Source organism: Accipiter gentilis, chromosome 8 (genome assembly GCF_929443795.1).
Source record: "Accipiter gentilis chromosome 8, bAccGen1.1, whole genome shotgun sequence".
Lineage (NCBI taxonomy): Eukaryota > Metazoa > Chordata > Aves > Accipitriformes > Accipitridae > Astur > Astur gentilis.
Window position 1 is genome coordinate 686,768 of NC_064887.1, and position 11,213 is coordinate 697,980.

The following is an 11,213-nucleotide window of genomic DNA, read 5'->3' on the forward strand; positions in this document are numbered from 1 at the left end:
ATTACAGCAGTCGCTGCATCAAGATGTTCGTCATCCTTGTGTGTGGCCATGCAAGACGTGGGCTGAGTTTCCAGCCCTGCTGCTTTTCCTCATGGGTCTCATGACATCTGCTGTTTTCTTCCTGAGAACCCAAGCCTGGAAGTGTGTGGCTAAAGGACAGTCTCAGCTTTCCTTTAAGAGGTGCCTCTGCCCCGTTTTCCAAGGGAGTAAGGCATGGCCATGGGACCCCAGGGAGGTCTGCCAGCAGCCGTCTGCTGCCCTTGTCCATCCTCGGGGCTCGGCTGTCCCCTTGCGCCTGCACACGTGGAGCAGCATCGGCTGCGGCACGGGACTGTGCCAAGCACGGGGAGCTTGGGGGGTCGTGGGACTGCAGCCGCATGGTGCCCCTCACACGTCAGGGTATGGGCATCTGTTATCAAGTGCTATCGTTACCCGTGCCTCGTTTACAGCTTTACATCCCTCACCAAGGTAAGCTGTAATCCTCAGGGAGCTATCAGGATATCTGATTTATGCGAGAGTCTGTAATAAAGTTATGACAGTTATTTCTGTAGCTAATGGGAATGTAAAAATTCAGATAACATATGTTAATACTGATAAGCAAAATCTCTGATAAGGACACCCCACCATCACTAAATAGGAAGACTCTGCTCTGACTGCTGTAGAGCCTCTGCTGCCCCTTGCTGTCAGTGAGGAACTTTCCTGAAGGATGAATTTGTGGAATAGAAGTAGACTACCAACACTGAAGGTGTCCGTCACTTGACAAAGACCTTGTTCTTCCCAAGCAGTTAAGTTGGTTGTGCCTGTGTACGGTGACTCTGTTTAACCAAAGTTGAGGCAAAGAAGGGGAACTTTCTGGTTTACATTGTGTTGCATCTTTGGGAAACAAATTTAAAAAATACAATGCCCAGTCAAAGCTCCTGGCGATGACGTTGCTAGCTACTGCACACAGCTGCTTCCACTAGTGACTGACTGGAGCCCAAAGGCTTGACATGAGTGCTTTGATCATTTGTCTATGCTTTTGAAATGCACAGCCTTTCTCCTTCTGTCCTAATGGCTTTATAACTGATTCATAATCTCACTCTTCTGAATGAGGTTAAGATATGGCTGAATATGTTGCTGAGTAAATGGCTTGCTTTGTGGTATTTCTATTAGGCTTGAAAGTAAGTATCACTGACTTGCCTAAGAAGAGGTTTATATTTCATATAATAGAGGATATACATCCTGATGTGCAGGCTGTTTATAATGCATTGGTAGAATTTATCATAGGAACATCCAGACCTCTTAAACACGCACTAAATTTAACTTTAAAGCAATGCTAATTCAGGGGGAAAAACAGTATGCATCATCTGTCGTCAATTTGATAGTCTGTGATATGTGTAACCAATTGTTCTTATTTACATTAATTTGCATTGTGAAAAGCAATTTTACAGTTTCAGTCAGACTTAATAGGCAATTTGCAGCTCACTGCCTAATGGCGTAGTTACTTAAGCCTGCCCCCAGGGTGCTTTCTAGACCTGATATGAGACTAAACCTTTTAAATGTTCAATTGAACATCTTAAAAAGTCAAAAAGTCTTTAGCTGTTAGACCCAGTTCATACTTGCCTTGTCATATTTGATATTATTGCTACAGATGCCCTTTGATTCAGATATATTTTGCCCTAGGCTGCAGAAGTGGTGATTTGATTCTGGAAAACAGCCTGGCGTGTGAGTGGCTCCCCCCAGCCCCCAGAGGCACGTCGCTGAAGGAAGAAGGTGAAGGTAAGAATGTCCTGGCAAGCCTTGCACCATAGCTTTTGTGGTTCAGTAGATCTACTACCTGCATTTAATGACTGACTTTTAACCAAGGCATCTCATCCTAATGATACGTTTCCACATTTATGAATACATGAACCATCTTCGGTAGGTGTGATAAAAGCTAATTTTACAAGAAGACTGAATGAAGGCCCTTAATTCACACCAATTTTACTTTGGGTTGAATGTATTAGGGGCAAACTGAAAAACAACCTACATTTGGGTGATGCTGCAAGGCTATTGTGATTTTTGGCACTCTTGGAGCACTACCTAAGAAAGGTTCTTTGCCCCATCAATTTACATTAGGAGATTGTCATTCTTCTAATAGTATGTTTGATTGTTGAGGAGGTGCTTTGAGAAAGCATATATGGAGTCCCATAAGGGAAGGTTGCGGGTTCTGAGCATTGCAGATGAGGGAGGAAGTAGCAAAGACCTTCTCAAAAGATGGAGCCCCAATTCTTAATTCCTTATGCTGGATACATGCAACAAGTGAAGGTCACAGAATGTTTTAAGTTATGTGCTGTAGGAAGAATGCAATGTACATGAGACTGAAGCAGGTTGCTGACGGTGGATGGACTGAGCAATGACCATGGTTGTATCTCTGGCCTTTGTACCTAGTGGGTCATGTGGAAGAGTCAAGCAGGAGTGAGTTTTGTAAGAATTACACGAAAGATGTCTTATTTGGTCATGCTTGTGCTAATGGTTAATAAAGACAATAGAGTTGGGATACTCACTCATTTACATGAAGATATTGACAAATTTGAGATCACGATGAATCAAGACCTATCTTATTGTTGTAGTTTGACAGTGATCTTCTTTCACATTCAGCAGTTTTCATTTCCAACACACTTCCGGATACTGAGATATTTGTTTCTAACCCATGCTGATATCACATAGATATATGCACTTTGCAACAGATTATGAAAATGTGTGAGTGTTATTGGATTTCTGTCTTCTCTAATAGGATAAAGCAAATACAAGGTTTACTAAATGCCATTTTCTAGGAAAGAATATTGTGCCACACTGAACTAATGTAATGCCACCATCCTTCTTCTTTAGGAGTCTGCTTTATTTCTGCAAGAGGGTTTTACTTCAAAAGATGTCGCAATTCACTTCACAGTAGTATTCTAGAGAGGTTCCAAAAAATTGCTATAGCTGTGTGCTACTTGGCATATCTTGCATTTGCAGCATTGTGCAGAGCGTGGAAAGATAGTCAAGGAAAGTTATGTATCAAATCAACCCATGTCATAATGCAAAAAGTCCCTTATCTACAATAAGCTAATACAAGTATTTGAGGCTGTGAATATCCCAGCCAGTTTAGCAAAAAATAGCGAAGTAAAATTATGATTTTATAATGTTTTTTAACTAGATTGGGCTAGTTTGAGGCCATCTGAGCTTTGTGATGCATGGAGGTGGTGTAGGTAGCCTAGGCAATCTGGTACTGTCTATATTTGTACTTCATAATAGCAGTGATCCTAACCTATTTTCAGTTTTAAACCTTGTTTTTTCAGATGGCCTTTGCTGTTTTCTCACTGCTACATAATTAAAAAGCACAAAAGTTCAGAAATCAAAGTGTGAGAGGTTGAAGACAGCCTTTTGAAATGGAGGTAGAGGGCATTTTTACAGGACTAGCATGAATCTTTACTACTTTTCTGAGGTTCACTTGTAACACGGCTAATATTTTTAGCTTTTTATGAAAAGAAGTGACAATTACAGCTGCACACAATGTGAACTGTATTCCGTGGCTGAAGGTGGTGGTAGACCTGGGGCAGGAAGGTGGCTGGAGCTCCTCTCCTTCCACCCATGCCCTGGACAGCCTTGGTTAAGGTTTGACTAACCCCACCGAGGCCTCGCTGCAGCCCGGGACTCCCACAGGTGATTTTGCTGTTGTTCTCTCACACCAGCTACTTTGGTAATCCTGCTACAGAGTTTGCCTCAAAACCCACCAGGGAATAATGTTTATTTTCAACCTGCTCTGCATTCTTCCTCTGCACTTACCAAGAAGAAGTCCATACCTAGTGATAAAGGCTCCTCACCTGAGACAACCATGCACAGCTAAGGTTTGGTTTGCTCCCCCTCACTCTGGGGTGTTCACTCAAAATCCTAAGGGCGTTGGGAGCAGTCCTGTTTGTTGACCACACATTTTAGAAGAATGATCTTGTGGAACTGCCACCCAGCCTTTGTTCTATTTCCTGGACACTCAGCTCTCTGCAAATCTAAGTCAGTCGGGTTTTGTGTTTCAAAGTCTATATTGTCCAAAATGCAGAGGTAATGTTTAAGAAAAAAATAACAATAATGGAGGATTTTGGATTAGTTGAGTTCTTTTTACCTTTAAATAGATGACTGACAAGGAAAATTTCTAGTTTGCTGCAGGACAGTGCAGACACAAAGCTGTTTTTCATTGTTTATTACTGTTTAATACACAGCAACTGCAGATATAAGACAGTACTTTATAGACTAGTACTGCTATATTGTTGTGAAGATGATGCACTGCATCTAACCCTTCAGGTAATGGACATGGGTCTTTTCATCTTCCATTGATTTTTGCAAGATGGGTTTTATCAGCTGAGCTGCATACACTCTAGGTTCATGCTGAATACCGAGTATATTCATTAAAGCGTAGAGAAGAACTCAGGAAAGACATCAGTCCATTAATCACTTGCACATATAATGACCTTCATGCCTATATGTCAAAGTGGCCAGCCATGTCACCCTGAGTGGCAATGCCAAAACACGTTCATTCTCAGCCCAGGCGAGAGGCAGGACAGTGCACTCTCCGGAGGTGGCCACAGGAGGATCAGCGTCCTGTGAGGAGCAGGGTGAGTGTGCAAAGAGGTCATCCCAGAACATAAAGAGTACGACCAAAAGCAAACAGCTGCAGGAGCGCGGTCGGTCCCAGCAGACCCTGGCAGAGAGCAGCTCCCCCGCCACCTCCGTGCCCATCAGCACCCGTGCTGGACCTGGCCCTCGCTGGGGGAGCTGGGGTGCCCGCAGGTGTAATGCAGTGCGGAGAGGTTTTCAGCAACAGAATAAGGTGATGTTGTTCTTTAAAATGCTGATATCCACAGAGAGAGGAGTCTAGCATTTTGACGTACTGAATTTAACCCCTGTACAGATTGCTCACAACTTATTTGCATAGACTGATCCCTGTCCAGAGTCCTTTTCAGTGGTTAGGAATGATCATTAAGGCAAATTGGAAGTCAAATGGACAGACATGTTGTGCTTTCAATGATTATGCCAGCATTTTAAAACTGTGGTTATAGCATAGAACAAGGCAGAACACATTTCTTTAAAAGGAATTATGTACAAAAGCATGAAACCTTTTCTGCAACTATTCTGATAACAGAGTGCAAAGACTGTCTGCAAAAACAGCACAAACAGCCATAAGATGTTCAGCCTGAGTGAAATTTCTGCTTGTGCTGGTACCATGTCCTCCACTGCTGTGGCTGTGGGCTGCTTCAAACGCGGTGGCACCTTGTGAAGGAGAGACTATGGCCCATGATAGCTGCCAAAACCAGCATCCGTACAACCTCACCACTTGACATTAAAGAGTGATTTAATCCCCTACATCAGAGCTTTTGTGACGCGATATTTGGCTTGTGTTTCTGCGGGACTATTGCAGGAGGCAACCCTGCGGCTGCGGGCAGGGCTGGGGGCAGGCAGGAGTGCTGTGCTGCCCTCATGCTGCCCAGCCTGCAGCAGCCTGGAAGCCAGCGTACCCCAGCATAGTCCTGTGCCCTCCTGAAGGATGGTGTGTGCTTCCCTCACCTGCTGCCTCCTCACCCGTGACGTGGGGAAGAGCACTCCAGCAGGAGCTGTGATGGAGACTTGAAGGTGGACTTCACTTCATGTGCCTCGGGGAGCATGTGCATCAGGCAGGGATGGGCAGGATGGATGCTTAGCAGGGAGCCAGAGCCAAAGCGCATGCCACATGGAGGGATGATTTTGAGGATGCTCTGTGAAGTTACAAAAACAGCACTTAGGCTAACCGGGGATGTGAGTCTGACCCAGCTTCACGGATGGGTCCTTATGCTCGTGATGCGTGGGTATTCAGCCAAATTGTCCACCACGGAGATCAAATGGATCTTTGTCTATGTCTCTTGGAGTGAGATCAAACTTTATTGTTCAGCACAACTTTCTGCCTTTTCTCCAGAAGTTTTCCTTCTTCTTTTCCCTTGTTGTGGTGTTTTGGTGGGGGTGGGAGGTACGCAATGCAAATCCCCAAGCGAACACAAGATCAGTCACCTCATGTCAAGGGCTGATGTTGTTAGTGGAGGTCTCCTGATGTGAGCTAGGCATGGCAGGGAGAAACGAGGGGAAACTTAACAAAATGTTTACCCTCCACTGTGCACAAATGGCACTGTCATGGCAGTGTCCTGGGCGAATCTACCCAGGGCATCACCATACCCTGGGCATGCGTGGGGCTCTGGGCAGAGGCATTGGCAGGCAGGAGGGGTTGGACAATACCTGCCTACTAAAATAAGCATGGAAACATTGTCAAACGGGGCTGTCTGTGGCTGAGATCACTTGTTTCCCACTTGAGCAGGAATGCTTCGAACTGCTGCTATGATACAGCCTATGAGCTGTGTAAGTGATATAAAAACACTTTTTAATTTATCCTGAAATGGTTCTGATACACTGAAAATCCTGATTGCACTAACTGCTTTTGATTTACTTTTCTTTCTCATCCATAGTGCTGTATACTTTCCAGATAACTCTAGTGTCTAATTTGCCAATTCTTTGTTTTCCTTTACCAAATCTCTGCTAGACTTTGAAAAAAAAGAGGTGACTCTATCAGCTTTCTTGGCGAGGTTTCGTTGACTGTCCTCAGAACACCCTCATTCGAGCAGCTTGTCTGTGGATTTTTAGTTAACTGCTGGGGAAGCGGCTTTATGACAAAAGTATGATTAATGATTGCTTTTGCATGTTTCTTATAAATGAGATGCTCTGTCACTAAATAAATACACAAATAAATGGGCTGGGTGTAGAAGAACATGTTTTTCACCAAAAATGACATCCTTAGTTGTAAATTTTAACAGATGTCATGAAACCAAATATATTATAATCTATTACAAAAAGCCTTTGAAGTTCTATTTTAATTAACTTGCAAAGCCATCAGGACTCTTGGAGAGAAAATGATATGTGTCATGTATCTCAAGAACTGCTTGAATGTGATCACGCGGATGTGATGGGCATGGTTGGAGAATAAAAGTAGCAAAGAACAGAAGCTAAGAGCAGTCACTACTGGAGCAATGCATACTTGATATTTAGCAAAGCACCCCTGGCATGGAAAGCAACTGTGAAAAAATTGCTACCAACCCTTTAAAAAACCCTTCTTATTCCAGCAGCAAAAGGGGAAAGGCTCTGAAGCTGAAGCCAGCGTTTGAAGAAGCTGAGCCTTAACAGAAGCAGAGAATGGTATATCCTGGGGTAAGAGTATATTCACATACAGATGACGAAATTATTTTAAATGGTTTTCCCTGGATGCTCTTGCTCTCAATCAGTGTCAGTGGCTTGCAACCCCCTCGCAGGTGCCTGTCCCCACTCCCCCTGCGGCAGTGTGGGGTGGTGGGTGTGACGTGGGGCACAGCATCCCCTGCCCAGCCAGCTGGACCTGCCCTCACTGGGTAGTGCGGAGGGGGCCCGTCCAGACTGCTGTAGAAATAAATGCTGTGAAGCTGCTCCAGAAGCAGCATCCTCCCAGACCAAAGCCCCAGCCAGCCTCTGGAGCCAGGCAAATGCAGGATCCCCAGCACCAAAACAAGGCTCAACATGCCTTGTACAAAAAGGTTGTAAATACATGTTGAACTTCTGATGACGGTGATGCCTGTGAAACTGAAACACGTATCTCAGGCGGAGCAAGTACTCAAACCAGCCAGAACTAGGTCTGAGGCAGTTTGCAACTTGCCTTCCTCCCATGCTGCCCAAGGCAGGTGTTAGCATTGTAAAGATCATTGCCCCTCCACAGCCTTTGCACAAAATCTGGGGCTGATCTTCAGCAAGTGCAGCGTGGCTTGTTCGTTGAGTGAGTGTCGGTGGGCGCTCCATCACACACTGCAGAGACCTTGCAGCTTTTCTCTTCCAGAAACCTCTGACTGAATGAACGGAGATGGGGACCATACCGGATTTGCCTCTGAATATATTATAATGGCTATGGATGGAGCTCCTGCTTGCTCTACAGCATCGCTGTTTTTTGACTGAAGGTAACCATATGCTCTATTTCCAGAGCATGTGTTTCAATGAGATTTCCATACCAGAGCAGATGGGCATGCTCCAGTATGGGAGAATTGTTTCTCTGTGGCACTGCTGTGAGCCCCGGTGTGTACCCATGGAGTAGATGGCACTTCACGTTTGTGTATGATAAGCATGTTTTAAGTAGGTTTGTGATTCCCCTAACTAATATAAATTCCAATTAATCACTCTTCTAAAATCCCAGTTGCATGCCCACTGCTCGCTGGCTTTCCAGTTTCATATTGTCACTCTTTTTGCTCCTACTGATGCCATCATCCACTGTATCACTGCTGCTGCATTATGGAGGTCTTCCAGCCTGGTGTAAACAGATATTCTTACAAACCGTCTATTGTGTGCTTGCTCATCAGCTAGATGAAGCAGCAGCAGAGCAGTCACAGGCGAGTCAGTCACCAGCCTACTTCTTATCCTCTCTGTGCTCAATGTCTTGCTCTACTGTAGACTGCTTGCATAACATTGGGCAAATAATTTAGAAGCACATAGATATCTAATTTCTCATTACAGTAAACAGGAGTTAATCCCTGCAGCCTGTGAGCTGTCCCATGCTGCCCAAGGCCCCGCTCCCTCACCGAAGGCTTGGCAAGGCTGCTCTGTGTTTCATGGGCACAGTGGGAGAACTCACCACCAGCTCCTGCCCAGGGAGGTGGCACCGAGGCAAGACACAGGTAAGGCTCAAGCGGAGCAAAGAGAACGTGACCTGCGGCAGTGCGTTGAAACGCCATGGTAAGCAAGATATCTACGACCCCTTGAGAAGAAGCATCGAGGCGTTCAGCACTCAGTTCTGCTGCCTGCGGCCGGCTCCCCCTGCCCTCCCCTTCCCTCCCCTGCCCTTCCCTGACCTGCCTTGCCCTCCCCTGCCCTCCCCTGCTCTCCCCTGCCCTGCACTCCTGCTTTTGCTGCTCCGTCCCCTGGCTGGTGTTTCCTCGGTGGCTGTCACCTCTTACCACCCAGGTACGCGCAGACCATTTTCTTTCACCCACTGATTTCCTGGTTTATTTGATTCTGAAATAATTGTGCTCAAGCATTAGAATAGTGTGATTAAAATTATTTTTAAAGAGCTACATGACTGCTCAGGGGCTTACATGGAAGAAATAATGGGATGAATAAATGGATGACTGGTGGATCTGAGTTTAAAACGCAAAAAAAGAACCAAGTTCCCTCTGTCATAAATGTGGGATTTAGAAAGTCTTATTTGAAGGTTTATCTAAAGGGTATATGTTTGATTATGTCTGCAATTTACAGATTGATCCCCAGTGTGAAGTTTTGCAGAGAAAAAGATATTATTTTAGGGTCCAGGAATAGTAAGCAGGGCTAGATCCACCAGAACTAGGTGGATTTTCAGCATGGAGGGAGCCAGGCAGCACTTGCCCTTCATCGGTATTTGAATGTGGGCTCTCAACTAGAAAAGAAACCCTGGAGGGCTGTCAGAGGATTATCTCCGCTGCTCTGCCGAAGTTCAGGGTATTGCCACCAGAGCAGCGTGCGCCTCCGATTTTATACCAACTTAGCCAAGATAAAAATCAGGCTCAGTTTTCCCAGCCTCTGAAGGCAGCCTGATAAAATTAGCAGGAGTGATTTTTTGTACAAAGTTCTTTTGATAGCTTAGCAAAGGCCAGAAGATTAAATACAAGGAGGAGGACTTCAAGCCGTGTTTCCTCTGTTGGTGTAAACAGGTATCATTACACTGAAACAAATGGAAGTGCTCTTACTTTACACCACCTGAAGGCCTGACAAATTCCCATTTGTTTGATGCTATAATGAATAGCCATTTCATGGGTATGAGATGAGTTCAGGTACAAACCTTAGTTTTCAGTTTCCTGCCTGCTTCTGAATAGCAACCAGCATTATTTCACTGCAGTTGTTTTAAAAATTAACTTGTAATGCATTCTAGCCAATCCTTCCTACTGAACGATGATATTTTTTTTTTAGTTTAATTTTTGGTTTTTGGATTGATGTCCTCATTGTAATGCATCTTCATTCTGCTTTCCACTAAAAGCTCAATATTGTGACTTATGTGGAATTTTTAATGGGCAGACTTCTCATATAAATTTTGCAACCACCAGTAATTAGACTCACCCGCGTGCAATGCAGAGAGCAGGAACCTCTGTAGTCATCAAAGGTGCAGAGTCAGGGAAAGAAGCAAAGCTTTGTTTTCCCAGGGAAGCAGAGGGAGCTGCCCCTGAGTTTGCTATGCGTTATTGCGAACAGCTTAGTGGCAAAGTTCCATTATTTCTGACCTTTCTGTCCATATTATAGCACAACCGTTGCCATTTGGGACAATTCAAGGTACTTCAGATAGTTCTGTAATAGTCAGCAAACTGTTCTAGCATCATCATTAGCTGCCTCTGCGGCTGGCACGGAGTGAAGGCGAACACTTTGGGGCAATTCTGAGCAAGAGTTCCTTCAGCATCGTTTTCTTCTCCAGTAGTCTGATGCCAAATACAAATTTCCATTTATTATTGTACTGAGCAGCATAAAACATTTCTCAGGTTTTTGCTGCTGTCTTCCAAGAACCCAGAGAACAGTACATTCATCTGAACCTATAATTTATTGGTGTAATGACCAAGAATTAAAGACTGAGGATAACTAGCAACATCAAGCCTTTTTGATCTTTAAAAAATCTCCCATTTTTTAAGGTTACTTGCTACGTGCTTTGCTGTATCCAACAGACATAATTTCGGTCTCAGTTAACCTGCACTTCAGGTCAAAAGGAACAACAGAAAAATTAAAAGAGTTCGACCAGCAAGAAATAATTGTGAGTTTCTTACAAAGTGGATGAAAGAGAGCAAGAACTGCAGCTGTGGAGTCAGACTGTGGAGGCTTAAAGGGACTTTGGAAATGGTGAATCTCGCACGCCCAAAGCCTGCTGGGTCATCAGGGGAAACCCCACGCCATTCCTGCAGCTTTCACAGGCTTGCCACGCTCGAGAAGCTGTAGTGCCCACCCCACCTATTTTTAGGCCAGTTCCAGCTCTCCATCCTGCCCAAGCCTCTCCTGGCAAACCCATTCCTGTCTTGAACTCTCTTGCATCAGTTTGCATAGCGCAATGCTGCTTTCTTTCGGCGCAGCAGTAAGATAACTGGGTGCTGGTGCTGACCTGGTCTTGGGTGACACTGGGCAGGACAGAGACCTCACCTCAGAGCCAGGTTCCTGCAAACCCCCCAGGTCTGACG

At 44.9% G+C, this 11,213-nt stretch overlaps 1 long non-coding RNA gene across 1 annotated transcript; it reads left to right on the plus strand.

The window, feature by feature from the left end:
• The first annotated feature begins 252 nt into the window (after positions 1–252).
• LOC126041866 (uncharacterized) lies at positions 253–8,699 on the plus strand. Its single transcript, XR_007507005.1, has 5 exons — positions 253–468; positions 1,663–1,758; positions 7,137–7,221; positions 7,877–7,994; positions 8,545–8,699. It is a non-coding gene; the product is annotated as an uncharacterized LOC126041866 (long non-coding RNA).
• Positions 8,700–11,213: the final 2,514 nt, after the last annotated feature.